This window comes from Canis aureus, chromosome 6 (genome assembly GCF_053574225.1).
Source record: "Canis aureus isolate CA01 chromosome 6, VMU_Caureus_v.1.0, whole genome shotgun sequence".
In the NCBI taxonomy this organism is placed as follows: domain Eukaryota; kingdom Metazoa; phylum Chordata; class Mammalia; order Carnivora; family Canidae; genus Canis; species Canis aureus.
The window spans coordinates 17,969,088-17,993,469 of NC_135616.1; the positions used below are offsets into that span (position 1 = coordinate 17,969,088).

General features: G+C 39.2%; 1 long non-coding RNA gene across 2 annotated transcripts in view; it reads right to left on the reverse strand.

Moving 5' to 3' along the window:
• Positions 1 to 303: 303 nt before the first annotated feature.
• The window catches only part of LOC144315575 (uncharacterized), a 28,944-nt gene continuing 4,865 nt past the window's right edge, over positions 304 to 24,382 (reverse strand). The window contains exons 2-6 of one of the 2 annotated variants that reach the window (XR_013381296.1): positions 23,950 to 24,153; positions 20,628 to 20,663; positions 7,017 to 7,301; positions 1,553 to 4,522; positions 304 to 1,037 (exon numbers count right to left, since the gene is read on the reverse strand). This is a non-coding gene — a long non-coding RNA (uncharacterized LOC144315575). Of the gene's footprint in view, positions 1,038 to 1,552; positions 4,523 to 7,016; positions 7,302 to 12,142; positions 13,982 to 20,627; positions 20,664 to 23,949; positions 24,154 to 24,382 lie in introns of both variants that reach the window. The other variant, XR_013381295.1, reaches the window with a different exon arrangement.

Below are 24,382 nucleotides of genomic sequence, written 5' to 3' on the forward strand. Positions count from 1 at the left end.
AGCGGGAGCCTAATACCGACGGGGGCAGGGGGTGAAAACACAGCTGAAGAACAATGTCCTGCCCAAGAGAAGTGTTGAGTGGGGCCCCCGCAGGGGCCACTCCGAGGGCCTTTAAGGACTTTATGTCCGCATGATTAGCCAAGATGAAGGGGCCAGCTGCAAACTTTAATTTCCCGATGACACAAAGGAACCATGAACAATATATAGATAGGATTTGAATTTGTAATAAGCGGTGGCCTAATCCACAGCAAAGGATAGTCAGCGGAGACAAAAAAAAAAAAAAAAAAAAAAAAGGTCCTGAAGTTTCTTAGGTTCCCCATTCAGACACAAGACACACTCTGCCCAGAGTTTTACTTCAAGTACTAGGGCTGCCTGTGGGAAAGAAGCAGTGCACTTTGGCTCTGGGACTCTGAATTCCCAGCAAACCTCTCTGTCCTCCTAGCAAGAAGAGGAACTAGAGTTTGTCTAACAAAGTCACATGCACCTGGTGGGGAGAATAGTCCAGATGAAGGAATGACCCCATTAGTCCACTGGGAATATTTTGTGGGGCACCAACCTTCTTTTATTGAACTCTTGACCCTCCACCAGGGAGGGGAATTTCAAAAAAATTATCGATGTGTTCTTCATTCTAAGATAAAAAGCATTTGAGTTTGGGGAGGAGGTTGGGTTTTTTGTTTTGTTTTGTTTTGTTTTTTCTTTTTTTTTTTTTTTCCAGGGCCTTTGGAATCAAATTAGCTGCTGGAAAAGAAAATCTCAACCTTCATCTTTGTTCTTACCCTTTCAGCTCTAATCATCTTGAAGTGTTAAGGTGAATGAAAAAAGAAAGAAAAAAGTTTAGGTCAACAGGAAGTGTCTTGTGATGGGGACTGGCTTTAATAGCACAGGCAAAGCCAAGCGACAAAAGGGGCCAGATGTTTTGACAGGGCACTGTGGAGCAAACAGAGTCTGGGAAAGGGAAAGAAGCATTTCAACAATTCTCAGAACAGGGGGCTTTTTGTGTCCAACCCATGGAGAGATCCTGCGGCAGAAGCTTCCCTCTAAGAGGCAAGAGATGAGAAATTTGCATATGCATCAGTATTGTGAATGCAACATGTTCACCTTATTAATTATGGAAACCCCCCACTGAGGGGGCATTCACCCTGGGCTAGGAACTTTCCCTACATTATCTTATTTAGTCTTTGCACAGAGGCTGCAAAGTTGGCTTTATTGTTCCCATTTTACAGGTAAGTCTGTTCAGGCGAAGATAACTTTTACCCGCCCAGAGGCATTCTCCCTGTCACATGAGGCAATTCAAATCGAAGCCCAGGCCTGCATGACTCTGGACCTGGGGCTCCAGCTCCCTCGCAGTACAGAAATCATAAGACAGACACTTAGAACTCCGGATGACTGTCTCCTTATCACCAGGCTCTGACTCTATCTAGACGAAGCTCCCATTGCTAAAAGCAGAGCCTGATGGGACAGGGCTGACTGAATTTACCCCGCTGCTCCTACCTACCGAGACCACCATCTCCACCCCAGGACTAATGACAATCACAGAGAACTTCCCAGTCACCGTTTTCACTCTGGACTTCTTGGCAACCTTGACCGAATTCCTTCGTGGGGTACCAGGGGAGGAGTGCAGCCAGAGCACTTCAGTCCTGGAAGACAGCCTCGCAGAGAGACCCTCCCAGCTGGCTTTTCTTCTCCCCTTCTGCAGACACAAAAGGAATGGGGGCAATGTGTTTGCTGGATGAAAAAGAAAATCCTTCTGTGTGAGATGTGTGTGCGTGTGAGTCAGTCTTTGGAAGCTGTGGTCAAGGCCTCACCCTCAGAAACCCTATCCGTGTGCGCTTCTCTTTGGTACTGAAGGCACCCCGAGGCCGGGGCGGCTGGTGGAGGCTCACCAGCTGCCAGGAGCTGGATCCGATGGCCTTCTGGGCACAGCTGTTGAGGAGATCGGGCACCGCTCCCGAGGGGAATGTGTCATCACCCAACTGCCGGGTCCATGACGATGGGGGACGGATGAGATTTAAAGCTCAGAGGAGCCCATTCTCACGCGCTCTCCTTTCACCAAACCTTCTGGTCTCTTCGTCCAGGAGCTCTGCCTCTCTATAGCTTCTCCTCGGCCTTCCGTCCACTCTTCGTCCCCAGGATTCTCTGTGTCAGAGCGGGCTGCTTGGTCATCCTCCTGGAGAAATCTGCTCTGTGTAGGCCACTGGGCCCCGGGTGCTTCCGACCCACAGTGTGCCTCAGGAGGATGCTGGGAGATGTCTGTGAGAGTCGAGGGGTGCCCTCCATCCATCCTTCCTGTCTAGGACAATTGAGCTCACTAATGTGACCGGAGAACAGTTGAGCTGCTCATGGGTGCCAAGAAAGTGTTGGGAGTCCAAGACAAACGACGCTTGGCTCATTTTGTAAACAGCTTAAGTTCCGGTGTTGAAAATTACTTAAATCATCTTCTGCGCCATAAGCCAATTTTGAGAATGGATGCACGACAAAGCCACCCCATCTGTCATGAACATTCTCTCCAATTGACCTGTGGCAGGAGGTGGAAGGGGCGTGGTGGGGTTACGGGTGCTCACAGCCCTGTCCCAGGCCTCGTCAAAGAAGGAGACTGAGAGGGAACCTGTGTGTGACAACTTTGGTTAGCCCAGGTGAGAAGGAGAAAAGTAACTGAGTTGAAACTGTATTTCCATGTCCTTCTCTAAAGAATGTGTTACTAAGTGGATTAATGTGTTTTCTTTTATGTGAGGATCTGTGGTATCTCCTATCTCCTGAAACGAGATGCGTCTGCTGTGTTTCAATGGAAGTAGATGACCTGGCATTATAGAAACATGGCAAGGGAATTTTATAACATTTTAGGAGAAACTTTGTACCCCTGTATGTAGTTTTTTGGTCACTGATATAATGCTATTCATCGCATGAAAAGGCAGCTCAGATAGACGTGCTGGGATCTGAATCCCCCTGCTGCCACTTGCTCTGGCTGTTTGACCCAACTATTTTGCTCAATCTAAGACTCAACTTCTCCCCTTGCCAAGTGAGGTTGATAATAATACCTGCCTCAGGGGGTTGTTAAAAGGAACCAGTGAAACAATACGTATGTAAGCACCCAGCTCAGGGGTCGCTTTACGTCAGTGTTCAATAAACAAAGGCTAGTTTAGATAATTTTCCTCTCAGATCCCTGTAAAGTTAAATAGGCCAATGTGTTAAGGGACTTGCACATAGTATGTGTTGTAAATATTATTACTCTTCCTCTCCCCTCCAGAGTGGTTAGATTTGTTGAAACATTGCTCTAAGACTATGCTCACATTTACTTTCTACACTTTAGGTCATTTTGCTGAATTATCTTGTGAATTTTAGCATCCCATCCACCTGCCATCGTTAAATCAACGTGTCTCCCGAAGGGACAAAATTCTGATTCACGCACAGAAAACAAGGAAATTCAACCACAAACAAATTCCACACTAAGTCACCCCGTTGAGGACCACGTGTGAGGATCACGCCTGGGCTCTCTCAGGCACCAAGTCAACTGGTCAACTTCAGACATGTCCGTTTGGTTCAGGGCCATAAACCAGAACTCCTCGGCCTGCCCCTCAGGCCTCAGAAATCTCTTAGAGCAAAGAGTACATCTACAGGCCTAGCTATATGATTTATTGTAGTCCTTATGTATTCCAAGTCATGGGGATAGGAAGAAGGCACTAAATGCCAAGGTTTTAAAGACAGTGCCTCACAGAAATGACCATAAAGAGCAGCTCAGGAGGCCACTTACATGAAGTTAGACCCGTTTAGGACTAGGGGCTATTACAGTGTGAGCTTATCATAACTTGATTCAAGTGCAATAAGCAAGAAGTGGAGAAGATGACCAGTCAGTGTGAGAAAGCCAAGCGGAGATCAGATAACCACATTAAAAAGATTAAAATGTCCAGCCTGCTATAAATGCCTGCTAAAATCCTAAAAAGGAGTCTGGAGAGACCCATAAAATCATAACTAAGAAAGTAAGGGAGCCCTGAAGCTTTAACCAGATGTTCCTGTGATATGAATGACTATGTTAGTAAATTTTCATCCTAGCAATACAGCTTTGTATTGATCTTTCTCTTTTATTAGTCAGTGCTGCTATGAGATTAAATATTGTCTGGAAGGAAATACAGGCTTCCCTCTCTAGAAGTCTCTTCTCAGTAACCCAGTGTTTGTTATCGCAAAGCGCACGAGGGAGTTTATAATGAATTGCACAACAGAGCAGGGGCTTGAGTCTATAAAAAGAGTTATATAAGGGGTAGCCTTATAGAGAATAACCTTATTTGGGAAGCCCAGCATTGTGTGCCCTCGTGAGTGGGAAACCTATGGAGAGCTGTCTGAAACAGAAATAGACACGAGTATTTATAACCAGGAGCACAATCGCAATATACAGTGCTAAACACTTAATCTATGGTTAGATTTTACTCCAGATCCGAGCTGAAGTCAGCAGAATTAAATCTTCAAGTGTATTTCAGCAGCCTTAAATCCTTCTGATACTGTTAGCGGTGGCAGGATTCCAAAATGCATTCTGTTAATAAGACAGTAAAGTATAAAATCAAGTTATCTCCTTCAAGGAGAAAAACACAGAGCAGAGGAAACGAGTCTTGTAAAATTACATTCCCAGCACTCAGGCCTTTTCTACCTGAGTTCCTTTCAATTTATTCTTTTACTACCAGACCATTCTCCTTGACAAATAACAGAAAAAGAGAAATCATCTGCCACCTTTTTTTTTTTTTTTAAACTATGAAAGGAATAGCACCCCTGGAAAAAAAAAAGGCTTAGGATTTTTCCTTCTTATCTTTACAGGTCAGAAGAGGTGAAGATTTTGCCAATCAGCTGGCAATATGCAGTATGAAGTCTCCTTGGGCTAGCAAAAAGAATTCAGCAGCTGTTACCTTTTCTTTCCCACTTAACATAACTTTTGGTTTACCTGCAGCTAAAAGGAATTTATGCAGCATGCACACGGGTGTTGTTTAAGTCCCAAGACAACTGTTAGTTTTCCCAGGAGTGGCATCAAGAGCTTGTTAAACTACCAAAAGGAAGGAAGGAAGGGAGGAAGGAAGGGAGGGAGAGAGGGGAGAGGGAGGGAGGGAAGGAAGGGGAGGGCAGGTACATCCACTACCAACACCTTTTGAACTCGTAACATTGACCTGGAGCACTCTACTTGCTCAAAATGAACAAAGTCAGAACGAAGCCTAAAACTCCTTCTCCATGCCTGCTCTCACAGCCTGGAGTTTGTGCACATCTGGAACAAGAGACCACCCACCGCTCAGAGATCCCTGCAGGGCGCGTTGGGTGAGTTAAGTAATAAATTTTAACCTTAACTCTGAATTTCTATGCTCTCATGAGTTTTAGTCAAGCTCCTTCTTGTTGCATCAATACGTATAACTGTTGGCAATTTCATGTTCTTTAGGCAATCTTTTTTTTTTTTTTTGCCTGTCCAGGAGTTAGAAAAAGATAGAAACTCCCTTGTGTTATGAAACTAATGTGATACAAGAAATTGAGCTGTAGCAATCCATTGGGCAGATACAAAAATACATGAAAGTATAGATTTCTACTCCACTGGAAAACCATGTTATAGTTAGCTGAAAATTTAATACAGTATATTAATGTTTCCCCTCTAAGGTGTCTCTTCATAGGTGATTTTGGTTTGGTTTCTTTATTTGTAGATGAAAATGTCTGGAAAATCTATATGTAATACCTGGGTATAATGTCTGTACATCTTAGGACAAAGACACACACACACATACACTACTGTATTACAGAGAATTATGAAATTAAGTAAAACAAGAACCTTACACATTAATGTAATTGAACCTAGGATTAGAGCAAAGAGACTTAGAAGTTCTTAAGAATTATTTGTGTTGAGCTAAATAAGATACACAAATTATTTTAGCAACTTCTCTCAGATAATCACCAAAAATGGAACCCAAAAAGCTTTCATTCTCCCCCCAATTTTGCTATGGAATCATGCAGACTTCTACATTCTAGTTATGACATCAGAGTTAACACTTTATAGATCATAATGCACCCCCATTATCCTTTAGTGAATTTAATGAGTGTAAGAAGAGACCATAGCTTTTTAAAGTTGATTTGAGAAGCATTCTAATCTAGGTAGAATCTAAGACATGCCCTATTTATAGCGACTCAACCACAGATCATGGGTGACTTTGGCAAATGGGGACCTTTTTGTTGTTCATTTCATTCGCTTCCATTGAAGGCGGTGTTATTTTGTAAACTTATCCTCAAATTCTGGCTGTCTGACCTAGTCAGTGTCCACAGTTTTCAGTGTGTGGCTGTTACTATACAGTGTGAACCACTCTAGTTCATTCTTCAAGCGTAGCTTTTAAGGCTCAGCTCCAAAATGTCCTTCTAAATCCGGCTGCTTTAAATTAATCGCTCCCCTCATCTAGCCTCCTGTTTGTCTCCCTTTTGATTAAAGTTATTTCTGTAAGTGACTTCATGGCAACTTATGAGCCTCCTAGACTCACGTCTCATTCTTTCTTAGATCCCCTTCACATAAAACCTCCTTCATAAATGTCCCCTTAACTGAACTGCCTTTTCTAAAAACTGGGAATTAAATCTACCCGTAGGGAATGGTATGAAGACGAATGAGCAGAGGGCAGAAACATATTCTAATGATGTCAGTGATGAAGCCAACACACCTGGTCCCAGAGCCTTGATAGGGTGTGTATGTAAAACTGAATTAACTGCAAGAGGATTTAATGAGTATAGTGGATGTTCTCATCCTCCAGGTGGCCCCTGGAGAGAATGTTAGCGCCATGAGAAGAAGTGGAGAAAGGAAGAGAGGCTGCTGTCAACTCTAGGATGATAAAGAGGAGTTCTCTTCCTCTCCATTCCTCCATTCTGCATGTTTCAAAATGACAATAAGGGAAACGGTTTACAGCCAACTCCAGGTACCCCTGACTGTGGACCTCCTGTCTCATCAGAGAGATGAAATGGAGACCCCTCTTTCCATAAACAACTCTGAGCTGCATTAATATTGATTGATTCCCACTTACAGCAGTTTCTTCTTCTTGTCTTCATTCAATGACACTAAAATCCTGGCGACTCAGTCACTCTTCTGTTTCTATAGGACCAGATCAGAGAGCTGGAAATGGTCTCCAGCTGGAGTGAATTGGAAGCACAGAGACCTAGAAGGGGGCCCAGATGTTGCACTATGATGCTATCTTCTGATGCCTCCATTATAACTTGCATCATTCCGCTGAGATAAGATGTCATCTTGAGATCAACTTGAAATCCTACCATCACCTGATTGCCCAATGGCACTGTTTCATTCTTACCACCTGCCCAAAGAGAGAAGTTCTCAAACGTTAGATGCTCTTCCAAATCAGTCTAGAACTGTACTCAGGAATCTGTATTTTAATATATTGCCCATCCCAGGTGACTCATTTTACTTGGCTGATAAACACAGTCCTATGACTGAAGAGGAAGCAAGATTAAGCTGGGTTATTTTCTACCCAGGTTTGGGGGAAGGGGTTGGCAATAGGTGGATGGGGGAAATTAGAAGAAACAGTTCCTTTATTTTTTACATCTGAGGAAAGAAAAATTAATAATATAATAATATAATTAAATCCAATTTAACAAAAAAGCACATCTATTTCTTCATCAAAAGCACTGGGCTGATTATTAGAGATTCAGAAATTGAATCTTGGGTTCCTGGCTCAGACAATGGATCATTCAGTTAGTTCAGTTCTCTGTCTCAAAAAAGTACAAAATGGAACTTTAGGCAGAAGGTCATCGTTTGTCCTTGCTGTCAACCTTCCAGGAAGTATCCTATATTTCCTGACTAAGCTTAGGAGCCAATTGGCTGTGCAGGTACCACTGGTAACAAGACCCAAAGGCAAATCAAAGATCATCCAGCCCTGTCTCCCCATGTCAGGCATGAGAAAAGTAAAGCTCAAGAGGTTAAGGGACTTGTGAAAAGTCACTGGTTACTTTGTAGCAGAGCTTGCACTACAGCCAAGTCTTCTGTCCACTGCTTTTCTCACTTTACCATGTCATATGGCTTGGAGAAAGGTTGTCCATTAGTTCATTCAGCCTTTTGTCTGTCCATCCATTCATTCTACAGATATTTAGTAAACACCTACCACGTGTTGAGTGCTCTACAGTGAGGACATGAGCCTGGGGATGATCCTCTTTCTGTGTTCACAGTCTTATCCTCTAGGGTGATTGAGATTAAAAAAAAAAAAAAAAAAAAAAAAACGGCTTACATAAAGTCAGTTTTCTTTGATTTTTGTCATCAATGCGACTTTTATAAGTGTGAAGCAAAATCCGTTCATGGTCTTCTGGCATGATTTTCATGATTTTCGGATTTAGATCATATAACTTCCTAGCATTTTATTTCACTGTCTGATCAATTTGGATCTTTTTTTTGTCAGTCTTCTCCTTGAGACCTCTCCTCCACTATTATTTTCCAGAGAGGAAGCAACAAGTTGTACAAAGTGTTTTAGGAATGGATGCTCCACGATTTGGGTACAAAGTAGAGTAAAGCTCCACCCACCCACCTGCAACTTGCCTTAAGACAATGGCCCTTGGACCTGCAGCAACTCTAACTCTTTAGACTTGTGAGTCTAGACTGTCTTCTAGTTTCCAACAGACCCAACAGGTGATTATCCCAGAAATAGTTTGGATTTCTTTTTCTCTATGAGCCTCACCTTTCATTGTCATGCATGAAAGCACACATAATCTATTCACACAGCCTCTCAAGATGGTTATGGAATTTATTCTTCTTTAGCTGACATTTTACAAACAAAAGATCTTCATTACAATTTTGAAGTTAGAGAATTTCACTGAGGACTCCCCCATCCCCAATTAGCCTTGTTAAATTACAGGAGAGAATGAAACTCAGCCTTCTATGGACTAGCCACACCCCTTAGCAGCTGACTTTATTAATGAGCTCATCCTCTGGCTTAACTCCTCAGCCAAGGCAAATCCAAGGTAGCAAATTGCATTTTACAGCTATAAAACCTAAAACTTTATCCCACAGGAATCACAGTACCCTGAAAGAACTCACATTTGTATTGTAAGGAAAATGTCAGTACCTCAGAAAAACAAGTACCCACCATGTACTGTTTCTTGCATTCTTTGCACCATCACCTTCAAGGGCACTAAATACATATGTTTTGCCCATATGTATATATTACTTAGTCGTTTCCAAAAAATATTTAATTTATCACCCAATTAAAGGATAAACTTTTTATTATTTTTTAAAGGTTTTATTGACTGATTTTAGAGAGAGAGAGAGAGAACACATGTGCGTGAGTAGGGGGAGGCATAGAGGGAGAGAAAGAATCTCAAGCCGACTCCAAGCTGAATGTGCAACCCTACTCGGGGCTCCATCCCAGGACCCTGAGAGCGTGACTTGAGCCAAAATGAAGAGTCAGAAGCTTAACTGACTGAGCCACCCAGGTGCCCTAAGGATAAACTTAAAAAAAAAAAAAAGAGAGACTACATTTCTTATATTCTCTCTCTCTCTCTCTCTCTCTCTCCCTCTCTCTCTCAAAAACCAAAAACTAAACAACCCACTAATATATACTTTTTGGACACAGTGGATGTATAATAAATGAAATTTGACTAATGATCCATTTTGTCTTTAAATCCTAATACCATCAGTTATTCTTCTAATTGTTGAGTGACTATCATGTACCTAATACTAGGCTATGTGTTATGAGGCATATATCAGATGTATATGACATAGCCCGATACTAAAAAATTTTGCAACCTTACTGAAAAGGAAAACACATGAATTGGCATAATAGATCTGGAAGAACCTGAAAGTCTCTCCTGTCCAGCTTCCTTGTAGTAGATATCATCCTGCTATTCACAAATATTTCTGATTCTGCTTTCTTCTGAGTATCTGGAACAATTGGAACTCTCAATCCCTTGAACTTTGGGTAGATTGTGTCACTTGCTTTAGCCAAAAATTGCAAATGAAGGGATGTGCATCATATTGGTAGAAGCGTTTGAGAGCTGAGACACAAGCCTCCATTTCCCTTCTTTCTCTGATATAGCAATTGTGGAGGAGACTTCATGGCTGTCTTAGTCTATTCTGACTACTATAACAAAATATCACAGCCTAGGTCGCTTATAAACAATAGAAATTTATTTCTTACAATTCTAGAAGCTGGAAGTCCAAGATCAGAGTGTCAGCACAGTTGGATGAGGGCCCTTTTCGGGATCACAGACTTTTCATTGTATCCTCACATGGCAGAAGGGGCAAGCTAGCTCTCTGTAGTCTCTTTTATAATGGCACTAATCCCATTCATGAGGGTGGAGCCTAATCTCCCAAAGGCCTCACCTCATAATACCATCTCCTTGGGCATTAGGTTTTCAACATGAATTCTAGGGTTCTTTTTGGGGAGTTGCAGGTGGGCAGATACAAACATTCAGACCACAGTAATGGTGAAAAGGGAGAAAGGCTGAACTCCAGAGTGTGGATCATAGAGGACAGCTGCCCTGGGCCCCTCTAGGAGTCTTCATATGAGCCAGAACTCTAATTCTTGTTGTATTAGACCTTGAGATTTTAGGATTGTTACCACAGTATAACCTCGTCTATCCTAACTAACATGTTGTAGATGTAGTTAACATGTGTTAACTTGTGTGGTATTGAACCTCAGTGTAGTAAGAGTTCAGTATACACATGGACTGGGATGTTGAAGATTTATTTCTTCATGAAGAATATCTAACTTAAGCTATCTCAACCTTTCCTATGAGATTGCAACAGTTACTATTTCCATTTCTTTAAAAAGTAAACCAAAGCTTAGAAAGCTTTACTCTGAATATTTGAAACTATCTCATGGGTAGATTCTCTCCCAGCTTTTCCCCTGATTGAGCAGAAAGGGGGTCTCTTTTCTTCTGAATAGCCCTGTCTTCACTTCACAGTGAATCCCACCTCTTCCTTTTCTCTGGGATGTTGCCCTAATGGCTATCTCTTTGTTTTTCATTATTTGTAGCTGCCTTATTTCTATTGGCCCTTCCTTTACATTAAAAAATAGAAACTACTTAACATCTTAAAGTAAAAACTTTTTAAAAATATAAATCCAAAATAACTGCATTCTAATTTGCCTCTTAAGTTATCACACTCTCTATTTTCACCTCCTTAACCTATCACAGAAACTCCCATGGATGAGTCACCACTGACTTTCTGGTTACCATATTAAACGGATACAATGGGCCCTGCTGTTATTGGGCCTATTGACCAGGGTTAACCTGGGCTTTTAAGGCTCTTTTCTTTTCTGGATTCTTCTTACTCCTTTACTATTCTTTTTAAATCCACATTAAAGATTCCTCTTTCTCCATTGGCCTTTTAAAAGACTGTCCCATATTCATATCCTTAGTCCTTATTCTTGTCACTCTTCATGGGCTATGAGGACAACTGCATCTACTCTTAGGGCTTAATTACATGTTAATATGTTACATTCCCCCCAGATCTAAAGCTCTGGTGAAGTTTTCTCTCAGGGGCCTCATAAATATGTATTATGCCTCTTTATTCATATATCTCCAAGACCCCTTTAAATAAATAGGTAAACAAAGAAGCAAACAAACACATTCTTTGCCACCCCAAACCTTTTTGACTCCACCTGCTACCCATTCTCTCAAACTGCAGGCCTGCAGTTCTCTTCTTTCACTATAATTAGACTCCACACTCTACCATCTACATAGCTCTCAATTTCTACATCTTATTTTTGCCATCCCTGGTACATGTTTAACTGAAAGCCTTGTCACCCTCATCTTCACAAAATCACCTTCTGAATCCCCTCCAAACCATTCTTCACACTTCAGCCAGAGAATTGTTTCTTTTTTTTTTTTCAGATTTTAAGTTTTTTTAAATAATAAATTTATTTTTTATTGGTGTTCATTTTACCAACATACAGAATAACACCCAGTGCTCATCCCGTCAAGTGCCCCCCTCAGTGCCCGTCACCCATTCACCCCCACCCCCCGCCCTCCTTCCCTTCCATCACCCCTAGTTCGTTTCCCAGAGTTAGCAGTCTTTATGTTCTGTCTCCCTTTCTGATATTTCCCACACATTTCTTCTCCCTTCCCTTATATTCCCTTTCACTATTATTTATATTCCCCACATGAATGAGAACATACAATGTTTGTCCTTCTCCGATTGACTTACTTCACTCAGCATAATACCCTCCAGTTCCATCCATGTCGAAGCAAATGGTGGGTATTTGTCGTTTCTAATGGCTGAGTAATATTCCATTGTATACATAAACCACATCTTCTTTATCCATTCATCTTTCGATGGACACCGAGGCTCCTTCCACAGTTTGGCTATTGTCAGAGAATTGTTTCTAAAGTTCCACTACTATCACATCATTCTCTACATTGTTTAAAGGTGCTTCGTCACATTCCAGATAAAGTCTAAGTGCCTTAGCAGATACACAGTCTTTCATGATCTGATCTATGCTCAGATCTTCAGCTTTTTCCACTGTTTCTCCTTTCTTCAGACTTTCCTGCTGAGCCAAGCCAAAGAGGTGGCAACCTGGGAACAATGGCGTTAATGGTGTGGCTTCCTCTACTCTATTCTTACTTTTTACTCCTCCAAGTGGCTTCCTCTGGAATTTTCCCCTTGGTTTCAAGTCTCAGTTCAAGAGTCTCCCCCACCACCACCCAGGTGCTCCCATGTCCATACCCTTTCTTTAAGCATACATCTCTGATGCTTCTATCATATTACATGGTGATCATGTGCATGGTCCTCTCTCAACTGAAGGTACAAGATTACTGGGTGCAGAGTCTATGTCATGTTCTTCTATGTATTCTTGTGCCCAAAACAGTGACTAGGAACAACAGATGTTCAGTCAATATTGTTAAATAAATGAATTAGTGATAGATTGTATGAAATAGAATTAAAATTACTTGCAAAATGATATATTAAAACACTCTGAAAAATTTATCAACATCTAGTTATGTTATATGAGAAGTTATAGGAACTTTGGTTTGCATTTCCTTATACAAATTAAGGGGGACTCTGTTTTTACATAATCATCACACAGTTTGGTTGCTTTTCTCCTCTCAAATTTATTTAAAAGACCACCAGCCTACCTGAATTTCACAACACATAGAGCATTAGGCTTTTGAAACAATGCACAAAAATAAAGTCAACATCTATCATCAAGATGTATAAAATGCTCAGTCTTGGTTCAGAGCCCATAACTAGGAAAGAAACATGTGACAAAGAAATGGACTTTCTTTTTTCTTTTTTCCTTATATTTTTACTTTGTCTCATTTGTAGCTGAGAAGTTGCTTCTGAAACACAAGTAGGCCTAAAGACAGCTTGATCTTTGAGGATTACTGATATGTCTAGAAGGTGGTCTCCATAACTCAACCTGTTTTCTAGATGAGTGGAACACACCAAATCATTTAGTGCTTTGATGAAATTAACAGGACTAGATGTACTTCTGTTTAATATGGACACATCAGATTGGAACCTATATTTTGATTTTGTGTGTGTGTGATGGTACTGTAAATTCTCTTCTTTCATTTTCTCAATCTCATTAACTTCGTTCTCGGTTGCTTCATTATTTTCAGAACTGTCTTCTGTAGCTGCACTTTTTTTTCTAGCCAACTAATCTTTCAGCTGTTACAGTATTTTTTAATTATATTTTCCCAATATTTCTTTCCTTGTCATCATTTATTTTTAATTTACATGCATATATTATTTTTATGATGAAGCATAAGAATAGCTGCATTTTATACACAATGTATAGTTATGAAACTTTTTATAGGGTTTTTGCCTCCTGTGTCTCACAATGAAATTCCAATTCTTCTGTTCTTCCCAGATTTATGCAGAGAAGCAGCCATTAGGAGGCACATAGACCCATGTAGGTAGGCTCTGAAGGTTGGATCTCAATCAGTGATTGCTGTGGATTATCTAGTTCTGATTCTGAGGCTTTGTGTTTTAAATTGCTATCCTGAGTAGCAGGATACACTCACAAGGCATTTAGAAAGTGAGCTGTTAGTAAAACAAAACAAACATATAAGAACCTTTCTTCAAGGTCATGACTACAACAAACCAGTTCCGTGGCATCAAGTGCTATGGTGCATGATGAATATACCCCAATCAAGGGTAAGTGTAATAAAGAATGGAGCAGAGATCTAGGAGAAGTTGAGCCATAGAGTGAGTGAGTGTTCTGGAGAGTAATCCAGTCATCTACACTGTCTCAGGTTGAACTTCAGCCTCCAAGTGCTTATGTTTTTTGTAATTCTTTGCGTAAGTATTACTAGGACTCTAGTTCAAAGCATGGGTATTCTCTGGCTCCATTCCAGGGGACAGAAAGAGCAAAATAATGATAAGAATACCAGATAACATTTATGGAGAGTTTACTATGTGCCAAACACCATTCTAAATACCTTTGATATGTATTATATCATTTAACTTCATGACAAATCTATGAAGTAGATACTTAATAATTTCCATTTTAATAAATGAGAAAACCAAGCACTGAGGTAACACAACTTGACCAGATTCACACAGGTATTAATGGGTGATGGATATAGGGGTTAACGCTAGGCTGTCTTACCCCAAAGCTCTTTTTTTTTTTTTCTCCAAAGCTCTTGATCTTAGGTACCACACTGATAAAAATTATTGGGAAAATATATAATTAAGAGAAATAGTGGAGGAATGGTTCCTTCTCTGCCCCCCAACTCCTTGCCACAAAAGCACTTCAGTCCTTGATCTTCTCTTCTTTATTTCACTCAGATTCTTATTGGGCTCAGCCTGTCTTATGACTTTGAATAACAATTCTATGTTGATGAAGTCTCAAATTTATATCTTTAGTCCAAATCTCTTTCATGAATTCCAAAATCATATATCCAATTGCCTTCTTGACATCTCTACTTTGACACCACATGGATATCTCAGACTTAATATCCCAAACTGAACAAGTCTTCCCCAGTCATAACCCTTCCATAGCCTTCCACTTCTCAGTTAATGGCACTTCCATTATCCCAGCTGTTCAGACCAGAACCCCAAGTCTTTCTTGATTCTTTCTTTTGCTCCAATCCAATCTGTTGGCAAGTTCTATTTGCTCCCTCTTCAAAATTTTTTCAGAATCTGTCCCCTTTTCTTACCACCCCCATGAAACCTGCCTAGTCTGGACCACTATTCTGTCTCACCTGAATTACTATAATGGTCTTATAATTGGTTTCTTTTCTTCCAACTCCATTCATGTACTGTTTATTCTATACAGAAAAGTCAGAGTGATCCTTATAAAATGTGAGTCAGATCATGATCATCCTTTGTTGAAAACCTGCAGTGGCTCCAAATTTCATCTAGAATAAAGGCCTGTTTTATAATGGCCTATAAGACCCTGTGTCATCTGACTCTCCCTCAAAAATATCTTGGGAGGAAAGGGTATTTTCTCCTCACCCTCCTTTTCTTCTCCTCCTCTCCTTCTTCCTCTTTTCCTTGTCCCACTCTCCTTCTTCTCATCTTCATCTACTTCACTGTTGACTTATCCATAACACAAGTTCTAGAATAAAATGGAATTCAGTACTTGACAAAGTCTGGCAAATGAAACTTGGATTCTGTCTTTGACCAAACAACTTGTCACTCCTCCATGAAGTCAAGAGATATGGAACTCATCCTTGACTCCCTCTCCATCATTCATTATATTCAGTTAGTCCCAAGGCCATAGACATGGCTCTCAAGTCCATTTCTTTCTTTCCATCTTCGCTGCTATTACCCGAATGCAAGCTCTCTCCACCTATATCCCCTCAACAATCCCTCAGAGGTTTCCCTTTCATTGGCCTTTCCCTCCATCTATTCTCCATCTGACAGCCAAAGTTGTATTTCTAAAAGGCAAATTGGACATCATTTCTTGGCTTAAAGATCTTCACTGATTTCCCTTTATTTATAGCTTTATTTTTTAAACTTTTTGGATCAAGGATCCCTTGGAAGTCTGACAATAGATACAAACTTCCCAGAAAGTACCCCAAGTACCAACATTTAAATTAATTTTCAGGTGACTCACTATGCTCTGAAACCATCCAAGGAAGTGTTCAGCTAAAAGGGATTCTATGTTAATGAACCTTAGGAGAATCCATGAAATTTTTCAATCTCTGGCCCATAATCAGCAGCCTGATATTCCACAACTACCTTTATTCTTCCAGACGTAGCTCAAGGGAAAGATTTCCTAATCTCCTGAGGGAGTTAATCTTTCCTCTTCTCTGCATCCAAAGTGTATATAGCAATTATCACATCAGGTTTTAAATATTTCTAAACAGCTTTTCTCTAGAACTCTCAATTTTTTGAGGAGAAGGCTATCTCATTTTTTATTTCTGTTTCAGTCCTACCACAAACCCTAGGACACAGTTGACAATCAGTAAATATTTACTGAGTAATGCTATCAAAGGTTTTTTAAAAAAGGAAAAAACGATGAATTCCTATGTTAAATATTTGCCCATCCTTTACTTCTACCCTTTCTGCTATTAACAAAAAAGAGATAATTTGAGTGCATCAAATTACAATTATATGGGTTATATTGCAATTAGATATTATGTTGATAGCTATATACAACTGAGATAAATTTTCCCTCAGTTCTGAGCTTTGGCATTATAGTTCTTACCATTAATCTTTGTTATTTACTAATTCCAGGACTAGGATAAGTTTTTGCCTCTGGTTCTTCTTTTGATCTCTAGAAAAATAAAGTTCTGTTCAGTTTTGACCTTTCTTTGCCCCCAGTATATTATTTGGAGAGTAAGTTTCAAGAGCAATTCACCTGCTTATCAGCTCTTTAACGCTGGACTTGTAGAGTCTCTTTACTCTGGTCCATAGTTTGGAACAATGTTTCTCATGGAATGGTCCAGCAACTGTAAAGCACCTTGGGCACTTCTTTAAGGTGCAGGTCCTGGGACCCACTTCAAACCTATTAACTAATACTTTTGGGAGGCAGAAAGATATTCTGGAATTAGCATTTTAAAACTTTCCTAGGGGAATGCTCTATGCACTGAAATTTGGGAACCTTGGACCTAGAACTCACTTCATTCTCTTTTTAAGGCATGCATGTCCATCTGGGTTTCTTCTTTCTTGTCTTGACTCTCTCTTTGTTAGCACCATACCTTGAATTCACTGTGACTAATGAATACGTTTACTTTGCTGGTATGTTTCCATAAGCAGGAACAAGGTTACAGAGCCAGAAAAATCTGAGTTTAAATCTCCCTTCTGCCTCTTACTTGTGTGAGATGACTTCTACTCTTCAAAAACCACATTTTCTTTTTAAAAAATATTTACTTATTTATTTATTCATGAGAGACACAATGAGAGAGAGTCAAAGACATAGGCAGTGAGAGAAGCAGGCTCCTCACAGGGAGCCTCATGTAGGACTCCATCCCAGGACCCCAGGATCACAACCTGAGCCAAAGGCGGATGCTCAACCACTGAGCCACCCAGGCGTCCCTAAAACCACATTTTCTTTAATGTAAAGTGAGCTAGCAATACTTACCCCATAGGATTGCTGTGAAAATTTAATGAGATAATAGATGTAAATTATTATTTAGCATAGTTCACAACCCAAATGAAGTTGGGTAGATGGTAGTTATTAGTAATAATGGTAGTTATTAGTAATGGTAGCGATCATAAATGACCCTGAAATTTGTCATTTTCTCAGTGAGATATCTTTTTCATAGTATATGCATGTTTGCATGGAGATATGCATATATAAGGATAACATCTAATTAATATAATAATATTATATGTTAATATAACCATAATAATACATATAGTCATATAAGAGGTTTCTAATTAGTAGATCATTTGTCTCTCCTTATTTACTTGTTCAGTTTGTCCTATCATCTGACTCCCATCTGTCTGCCTAGCATTTCAACAATCAGCCTTAGCTCTGAAGCAGAGGTAGTCGAGATCAAATCTTATTCAGCACTCAGAAAATCACTTCATTCTATTAGGAAAATTTTTAAGTACTTAGATGCATCACTATGAAGACTAATTTTGAAAAGTGAAAAGTGTGTTTGATCAGTGGTACAGCTTTGGTTGATAGCTCTGCTACTCCCGAAGGAATCTTAACAAAATATTTTCAAAGAGAAACACTTTGTTTTTTTTTTTTTTTTTTTTTTAAAGAGAAACACTTTGAAGCAAGAAAAGATTATGGGGGGAGGCAAACTTGGGGGGACAATCATGCTTAATAAGAATTCTTCATAAGGTTTCTCATTCATTAGACAATTTTATGAACTGTGAGTCATGTCAATGGAGCCTCTTTATCAACTACTACCAAACAGTGATTCTCAAAGATCTCTTCAATAATGTGGGGGGGAAAATGGTTCAAGGAGATTCTCAAAGATTTTTCTATGGAAGAAAAAATAATAAAGCAGTATAAAGTTGATTTAAGTCAGACTTCCTTCTCCCGAACTAAAATTTGTCATGATCACAGCCATCTTGATGTCTTGAATTTCTTTATCGTTAGAAATTTCTAAGTGAGAGTGAAGCTGTAACACGAGTTCCCATTTTTTAGTTTGAAGATTTCAGCAGGGATTCCATCAGCTCCTGAACTGTTGCTGTATCTACCTGATGGCTTTCAGGAGATTGAATTGAATAGCACAAAGAACTCTGGTGTTTGGAACATTTCAAGTGAGTGTCTGAAATGCAAGAGTTTCCATCTTTATTTCTTAATATGCCGAATCATAAAAGTTTTTATTGGAATGGGGGTGGGTTGGAAAAGAAGATGCTCAGTGAGAGTTTGAAGAGATGGGTGCATTTGTTGACTATGAGACCGGTTTTCCAGAGGGCACCGTAAACCAGTAGGGAGCAGTGGGAGACTGGGTGTAGAGGAATAAAGTGCTGGGCAGTAGGGGGGTGACATCACAGAAGAGAACAGCGACCACAAGATTGGCAAACAATCATGTATCTTCTGAGAAGGCTTCACCAGAACCTTCTGTCAGCTTTTTCTTTACTGATGAGCCTTCTCTTGCTTTCATGTTCTTCCTCCTGCTCAGATTCCACGATCTATCACTTCAGTCACACTCCTCCTGGTATCCTCCGCCTCTTCATCCCCTTGTCCTTTTATAACCATCTATCTGGCTAAATCCTGGAAAATTCGATTTGTCTTTCCCTATGCACGTGCCTGGGATTGTAACCACTGCTTAGAGAGAACTGTGACTGGGCAGTCTGGGGTCACTGTAAACCCAAGTGATATAAATTCAAAGAGGCTGGGCAATCATATTTTTTTCTTACTCGCTGCTCTGTCCCGTTCTGCATGGGATGGGATGGGATGTATTCAGCTTTGTTACTTGGCCCAAATATTTAAATCCTCGTCCCCTTAGCTTCTCTTTACCCCCTCCAGCAAAGAATCACCTATTTTGTTGGAAATACAGACAGTGTTGAATGGGAGCACCTCGTTTCTTGCTCCAAACCCCACAAATGGAGGCACATTTTATCCACCCCTTGAGTCTTCCCTCCTCAGCAAATATTTCTCCCATCTTAACCTTAAATGCCCTCCCCTCCTTCTCCCTTTCAACCAAGCATCTTTTTTTGTTTGGTTTGGTTTTTTGTTTTTAGAGACAGAGAGAGCACAAGTGAGGGAGGGGCAACGGGAGAGGGAGAGAGAGAGAATTCCAAGCAAACTCCCTGCAGAGTGCACAGCCTGTCGTGGGGCTCCATCCCCTGACCCTAATCTCATGACCTGAGCCGAAATCAAGATGCTTAACTGACTGAACCACCCAGCACCCTCCAACCAACATTCTTGAAAGCACTGTTTGCGTTTACTGTTTTTACCTTCTTGCCTTCCTTTCCCACCAGACTGCCAAGTGGTTTCTGTTCCTTTCTAATTGCTAAGTCCAAGAGCTGTTTATCAATGGTATCTGACTTGACTCAGCCACTTTCCCCTGGCCATATTTTGCTCCTAATATCCCAGCCCTGCTCTTCCACCCTTCTTCCAGGCTCCTCTTCCACTGTCCATCCTTTAAAGCATTAGTTTTTTATTCAATTTAAAGGTGTTAGATATTAGCTTCTGTATGACAATTGTCATTCATGACCTCTGGTATTCTTGTTCTTTATCTAAATTACTTGTGAGAGGTATTTTAAATTTGAAGTTATCAAAACCTCATAGGCTTTGTCATAGGCATTGAAAATACTACAAAAATTTCAATTATTTTTTAATTGTGAAGAAAATTTTAGTTTTATGTTGTAACATATGTTGATCCTTTCCTTTATTGTTACTGTTTCAGTGCCATGCTTAGAAATGCCTTGTCTTTATTAATATGAGGTAAACATCAATCTCATTTTTTATACAAATTTTTTTTTGTAAAGAAGATTTAGGGGATGCCGGGGTAGCTCAGTGGTTGAGGGACTGCCTTTGGCTCAGGGCATTATCCTAGGTCTGGGGATCGAGTCCCGCATCAGGCTCCCTGCGAGGAGACTGCTTCTCCCTCTGCCTATGTCTTGCCTCTCTCTCTTTCATGAATAAATAAATAAATCTTAAAAAAAAAAAAAGAAAATTTAGGTTCACAGAAAAATTGAGAGGATGGTGAGATTTCCACCATACATACAGAGCCTGTGTGACTATCAACATCCCCTCCAGAGTGGTACAGTTTTTACAACCTATGAACCTTATTTTCAAACGTCATTATCATCAAAGTCGATCACTTACCTTAGAGTTTACTTTGGTGGCGTACATTTTATGAGTCTGGAAAAATGTAAAATGACATGTATTCATCATTATGATGTCATACAGAGCATTGTCACTACCCTAACAAATTCTCTATGCTCTACCTATTCATCCTTCCTCCCCAGCCCCAAACCCCTGTCAACTATTGATCTTTTTACTGTCTCCATAGTTTTGCATTTTCCAGCATGTCATATAGTTAAAATAAGACAATATGCAGGTTTTTTAAGATTGGCTTCTTTCCCTTAGTCATATGTGTGTAAGTTTCTTCCCTATCTTTTCATGGCTGGGTTTCTTTTTCTCACTGTCAGGATATGTGTTGCAGTTTCTTTTCTTTTCTTTTCTTTTCTTTCTTTTCTTTTCTTTTCTTTTCTTTTCTTTCTTTTCTTTTCTTTTCTTTCTTTTCTTTTCTTTTCTTTTCTTTTCTTTCTTTTCTTTTCTTCTTTTTTTTTTTTAAAGATTTTATTTATTTATTCATGAGAGAGAGAGAGAGAGAGAGGCAGAGACACAGGCAGAGGGAGAAGCAGGCCCCATGCAGGGAGCCGGATGTGGGACTCAATCCTGGGCCTCCAGGATCACGCCCTGGGCCAAAGATAGGCGCTAAACCGCTGAGCCACCCAGGGATCCCCATGCTGCAGTTTCTTTATCCCTTCACCTACTGAAGGACATCTTAGCTGTTTCCAAGGTTCAACAATTATGAATAAAGATTCTATAGACATTTGTGTGTAGGTTTTTGTGTGGACATACATTTGCAACATCTATGGGTAAATCCCAAGGAGCATGTTTACTGTATCATATTGCAGGAATATGTTCAGTATTGTAAGAAACTCCCACACTGTCTTCAAAATAGCTGCACCATTTTGTATTCCTATCATCAATGAATGAGTTTGTTCTTTCACATCCTTGTCAGCATTTGATGTTGCCAATGTTCCAGATTTTGCCCATTCTAATAGGTGTTTAGTGGTTCTATTTTTCTTCTAATATTTTTATGGTTTAATTTTTGAGGTTTAAATCTATAGTTTATCTGAAGTTTCTTTGGGTGGAACTTTATTATGGTATATAAAAGAGAGTTCACTTTAATTTGTTCCAAATGGTAAGCCACTTGTCCCAAAATAGCTTACTGAACAATCTTCTTCCAAAGATATTTTAAATGTTGCCTTTTTTTTTTATCAATTTCTCATATTTGGATCTATTTCTAGAGTTTCTATTCTGTTCTGTTGATCTTCCTATTTCTGTACCTGTTCCTTAATGCTTTTAATAATGTAGATTTATAATGTATTTCAGTAACTTATGGGGAATATGGACTTCTAAAACTTTTGACTGGTTTTATACTTCTATTATTTTCAGATGAACTACAGAAGCATTCTCTCAAGTCATAAAGGAAAATTTGCTATTTATATTTTGACTATAATTTGTTATATTTGTAAATTAATTTGGGAAAATATGGACAGCTGTGTACTCTTAAGCTTTTTCTTCCAGATGTTATGTCTCTCTTTTTTTGGTTCCCAGGAAAAGATTTAACTGTTCTACCTATAGGTTTCATATTTCTTGTTGATTTCACTGCTAATTATTTCTATTTTTGGTTTTGGTTATTATCATGAAGGCGATTTCTGTTTCCATTATATTTTTGTACAGAAGATTTATGTGATTATCTTGATTCTAGATACTTTAAAACAGTTTCCTAGTAGTTTTAATAATTTTATAGTTTATTTTGTAGGCTTTTAAAAAATGTTTTAGTATATAATTTGCAAAACATATGGCAACTTAATGTTTTCAATAAATACACATTTTAAATTTTGTTTTGTATCTTACTACTAAGTAAGGAAATTTCAAAAAATTATTAAAAGGAATGGAGATTTTTCTTGTATGTAATTTGAAAGTCTCTGATTTTACTATTAGGCATTACATTATCTGTTTAGTAAACAGATTTGATATGTATGTATTTATTTGTATGCACTTAAAATATCTCTGGAAGGTTAACCAGTAACAGTGATTATTTCTGAGAAGGGATTTGACTGATGGCACAGGTAGGTAAGGAAATATACTCAGCGAATATACTTTTGCATCTTTTAAGTTGTGTATCATTTATACATATAAGCCCATTCAAAACAGAAATAAGAATTAACAAATCAAAGCAACATTTGTCATCTTATTAAGAAAGTATTTATTTAGTCCTAGTTCCTAAGGCTTTTTAAAAAAGATAATCAATGACCAGTGGTGACTTAAACACATTTCTTTCTATATTCATTGGCCTGATCACATGGTTTTTTATTTGGTCTTTAGTTTATTATATTTAAAATGTGTCTAATATTAAATCATCTTCATTGGTTGTGGCATTTTATTTTTTTTTCTGATGAGTATTTTATTTAGTGTCTTTGTATCTATGGCTATAAACAAAATTGTCTTGCAGTGAGGTGAGTGTGATGTTTTAGTCCAGTTTTGGTGTGAGTATTGTAAAACAAATTGACAAGCCCCCCCCCCTCATTTTCCATATTCCAAATTTACTGGAATGGGATTTCTCCAGTGCTTCAAAAATTGAAACAACTCATCTGGTAACCACTTGCTTCTAAAACTTATTTTGCAAGAAATATTATAATAAAATCTTCACAGAATTTTTTATTGCTATGATTCTATTAAGGTTTTCAACAATGCAAATATGCCTTAATATTTCTCAGGAATTATTTACTTGAAAGACACCTCCTAAGTATGGCATGGGTATGATTTTAGATTAAGTCTAGATCATGCTGTGGTTACAAATGATGAAAATCATTAAGAAATGAATTCAATACCATAAAAGGTGTATTTTCCAGTTAAAAATTATAACATCTCTTTTATACATCACCAAACCTTGCTCTCATCAAAATAGAAACACATATTTATATTTTTGGTAAAACAATCTGAATTTTTTCAATGAACTCACACGGTTGCATGTATTCATTGATCACATTAGCCAACTCTTAAAAATATTTGATTTCCTGCTCAGAGTCCATCATGGTAAGGACTGAAATGACAAATTCATCTTACTCTGGAGAACAAATCTGTAACTCAGCCATATCTCTGCCACTCATGAATCATCAAGTCTCGGCTTTACTTGTGGGATAAATATATCTGTTATGTATACCTTCTTGTCCTTTTTGTATAAATATATATTTCTTTCCTTGCATCCATTTTTATTTATATGCATCCCACCTCTAATACTCACAGTGGAGACTCAACTTGGAGCAAATCAATTAAAGCCACTGGTTTTCTTTTCTTTTTGCCACACAATACTGCCAAACCCAAATCACAAATTTGCCAGGGTCTTTACCGTATTTTCTTCAAAGGAGAGGAATGAGCTGGAAAAGGGAGTGAGGTGAACATTTGATCAAGATGACAAGCACCAGTGGATTCCTGCTGCTTGCTGGAACACAAGCCTGATGACATGTATTTGGTGTCATTCCGATGTAGATTCTGACAGAGGCCAATTTATGGTCCAATTTATGTCTTGACTCTCATACGAAGGCCAAGCAAGCTATAAAATGTAATAAGAATTTCTTCAATCAATGTCCAGAGGAAAAACAAATCACTCAGTTACTGACACAATATTGCATCAACACTCGGGTAAAGTTCTCACAAGTGTGTGACATGCCCCCAAGCTACAGGGAGCCCGAGACGGAAAACCTGCCTTAGCAGCCCCTCGCCCTAATGGAAGAGCTCCAAAACTTTATAGCTGCTAATAGGTCATCAGCTCTTGTTTTTCT